The sequence below is a fragment of the Gymnodraco acuticeps genome, unplaced genomic scaffold (assembly GCF_902827175.1).
Source record: "Gymnodraco acuticeps unplaced genomic scaffold, fGymAcu1.1, whole genome shotgun sequence".
NCBI lineage: Eukaryota > Metazoa > Chordata > Actinopteri > Perciformes > Bathydraconidae > Gymnodraco > Gymnodraco acuticeps.
In genome coordinates this window covers 1,248-5,127 of record NW_022990935.1, presented here as the reverse complement: position 1 = coordinate 5,127, position 3,880 = coordinate 1,248, and the positions used below count along the sequence as shown (strand labels likewise).

General features: G+C 42.0%; 1 pseudogene; it reads right to left on the bottom strand.

Annotated features, from left to right (window-relative positions):
- Positions 1–2,988: 2,988 nt before the first annotated feature.
- LOC117558206 lies at positions 2,989–3,594 on the bottom strand (annotated as a pseudogene).
- Between the last annotated feature and the right edge of the window lie 286 nt (positions 3,595–3,880).

Here is a 3,880-nt window from a genome sequence, read left to right as displayed (position 1 = left end):
CCCAGAGGTGACAGGGCCTTCAGTGTTGCAGCTCCCAGACTGTGGAACAGCCTACCAGCACATATCCGGACTGCTGAGTCTATTGAACTTTTTAAATCCCAGCTACAACTCACCTCTTTGCACTGCTTTTAATACTAGTTGAACATGACATTTTTACATTTGTATGTGTTTTTTTATTTATTTATTTTGTATATGTTTCTAGTTATTGTGCTTTTTATTATGTTTTTAATTATTGTTTTATTATTGTACTCCCATTGTGTTATTCAATATTGTAGTTACTGCCTGTACAGCACTTTGGTCAACTGAAGGTTTGTTTTAAATGTGCTATATAAATAAATAAAGATTGAGATTGATAATAGAATATAAGCATTTAAAGACAAGTTACAATATTACACCAAATGAAATAACCTTAAAAAGCTAAAAAACAAAAGGAACAATGAGTATATGGCAAACTACAGTGTATTATTATATGAGATGACAGCTCCATCCCACTGGACATGAGACTGTCAAAGGTCCCATGTCATGGCCAGAACTACTGATCATAATTCCATTGTTGAGGTATACTAAAATACATTTATATTGTGCAATTTTCCAAACTCACGCCAACCCCAGCTCACAGTGTCCCGCTCCTCGCAGCAGCGAGCCTCGCAACGTCTTGCCGAGTGTGTGTGTGAGGAAGTCCGCGGATTGGTCCAAACGTAATGGTTCCGCAGACGTTACGTCACTATACCGAAATACGTCACAGTACCCAGGAAGTAAACAATGGAAAAAGATAAATGTCCAACGAGGCGTTCTGGGGCAGCACAGACAGGTCTTCTCTGTGTTAGAGTTTTACTCCCTACAGGGTGTACTCTGAGGGTTTGTGGCTCTGCAGACCGTTCACATGCAGAAGCCACAGAACACAAGGGGACGGGTCAGAACCGGAAAAGCATGACATGGGACCAGTGTTCAAATTACCTATTTGCTTTCGGGGGAGCCCTATTTTGTTTTGGCAATCATATACAGTGGCGTTTCTATATGTACAAAAGTGGTGGGGCACAAAAAACGTAGATGTCTATATATAAGCTTCTGCAGTGAGGTTCATGGCTGCTGAGGCTCTGACTCTTCAGGTTTACAAATATTATATTTTGACCTAAATCAAAATATAATATTATTTTCAAAAGCCTCTTTAGTCTGATGCTTCAATTAATTTTAAACAGACAGTTCAACAGAAGGATACCCAAAAAATGTAATTTTATCATTTAAATATTGAATTGTTCTCTTAGTAAGATCCCATCTTCAATACAAGTGCGGTCTTACCTTGACTTGAAGATGAAGTCCATTTGCCTATCCTTCTGGACAAAAATCTCTATTACTTTTTTGTAAAGTCCTCCTTATGTTCTTGTAGTTTCAAAAGTCTATCATAAATCTAATGATGGATTTATGATTCGAAAATGATAAAAGTAGGGTAGACATGTGGATATTATCCGGCTGAACAAAACGTGCATTTATCTAACAGCTACGTTTCCCACAGATCTTATTTTTAGCTATTTTCTAAAATCCTATGGAGAAATCTCATTGCTTTTTTGTGGAGGGAAGCCATGCGCAGCTTACTTCCTGGTTTTAGGACGCGTCTCTCGTCTCCTCTTCACACACCACACTTTTCGCGGCACATGTACTTACAGCCAATCAGCTCTGAATGATGTGAGATGACGTATGGTGGGGATGGCAGCTCAGTGCCGCTATGGTCATTATTTTTTTGCCACACACATTAAATAGGAAAATACTCTGAGCATGCGCAGTGTAGTTTTTACAGTCACCGTTCACTTAGACAGAGAGAGGGAGGGGCAGGATCGGGTTTTGTCCCACATGGCTCTAAACAGCTCAATAGGCACACACTGTAGACACTAATTAGAAGAACACAGACTAAAACAGCAATGAGACGAATCAGATGATTAAACATGATCTTAAAATGTATTTTATATATATTTTAATTTATTTTTTGCATTTTGTTGTAATCATTATTATTATTATTTTTTTTTTATTTACACAGACTTTAATATCTTTATTTACAGATGAATCATGTTTGACATATTTATCTGTTAGCGTAGTTAAGATGATGCAATATTTCAGATCCATTTTGAACTATTTCAATACAGACTTGTGACAGGTTGTGTTACTGCTGTTTCTTTTGTTTTCTTTCAGTTTAAAAACAAGAATTCAAATGTATTCCTCCTGCAGGATGAAAGGGACAGGGGAATAAGCCAGGTCACGAAATAGGTGTGGGGATGGAAGCTGGGGTTTGCTGCAGGAGCTTCGGCTACTGTGTGTGAACACCTCAGTGACACTTTATGAGCTGTTGTAATACTGGGAATAAGCCTCGTCCTACAGTGTGTCTGTATAACTTCTTGTTTGCTACCTGGTGCACTTTACTTACTTTCCCACAAGTGAAGGAAGTGATGTTAGACACATCGTAAACACATTTGAAAATTGCTATCAATTTAAAGATGTTATGTAGTAGGACTCCGCCCATTCCCGCTTAGAAAAACAAGCTATAAGTGTGTGAAACATCCCCAGCGGGTGGAAAAGAGCCTCCTTGAATGGCTTCATTTGCTCCTAGAAATGTTTACACGCGTGAAATTAAATGCACTGCATAGGCAAGGCTAAGCCGCTGACAGCCGCTTCTTGGATACAGCCAGACGAGCCGGGGGAGTGGCAGGCGTGGGCGGGGTCTCAAGTCTGGCATCTCGCTTCAAAAGGGGGCGAAGATGTGTCTGAAGTTCTCTGAATGTAGCGGAATGTCGAATTGAACTTAAAGAAACCAGAGCGACTAATTGGAGTGAGGTACAGCAGAACTGATGAGCATGGAGGGGGGGGGGGGATGCGTGGAGGTGAGGAGTCCACATGAAAAAAAGAGGGCAACAGGGAAAAAGACGCCTTCAGACAGCGGAGGAGAGAGGGGGTACATGTGTGAGGAGGGGGGACAGTGATAAAGAGGATTGTCAAGATTCAGATACTGAGCAGGAGCACTGTCGCTGTCTCCACGTCCCAGGACTTTTACTGCATTTTTTTCAAAGCCCATGGCACAGAGTTTGTCTATTTTGCGTGTGTACTCCGGACATGAGACCAGAGCCTCGCTGTCTGTTTGAACATCTCTGGGTTCTGCTTGTACTGATTGGCTACCACTACGTCCTGTGGATCATCTGGTTCTGCGGCTGCCAATAAGGCTTGTATTGACAGGAGGACCGTCCTCAGTGTCATAGCTGCTGCCCACTGGTCTGTGAGAATGTCCAGACATATTGCACCTGTGACTGAGCTGATGTTGGGATGCCAGATCTTTGTGATAAACCGCACCTTGGGCGGATTGAATGGATACATCTCTGGAATTTTTATTTCTAGTTGATATCTACGCCCTTCATATGGTGTGTCAGGGGGCCCTGCTATCTCCCCTTTAAGGTCTGTGAAGTTCTCATCCACCGGGTCCACCTTTATCTGGTTGTTGCTCGTCTCTTCGCTTTTGAGCACCTCCCTGAATTCACGTTTTATCCTCTGAACTGCGAAGTTGGCCATGGTTCCCGTCCGGTTGTGGCCTCGCCGCCGTTAGCTGTCCGCTGGTTCTCCTACAGCAGCTCCTCTTCAGATACCACCTCGAAAATAACAGCTGCAGATGCGATGTTAGTCCCGGTTATCAATGTGCTGATTTAATTCGTTTAAATAGCTCAACATGTATCCAGCATCTCTCAAATGTATAACAACACAATGGCTGGTTGTACTGAAAACATTTTAAAACCAAACTGCATCGTAATAATTATTTTAATACTTTCTGCTGACACTAGGTGGGGCTGTGCCCCTAATGACCAGTCGCCACTGGGACCAGTGTTCGAATTACCCATTTGCTTTC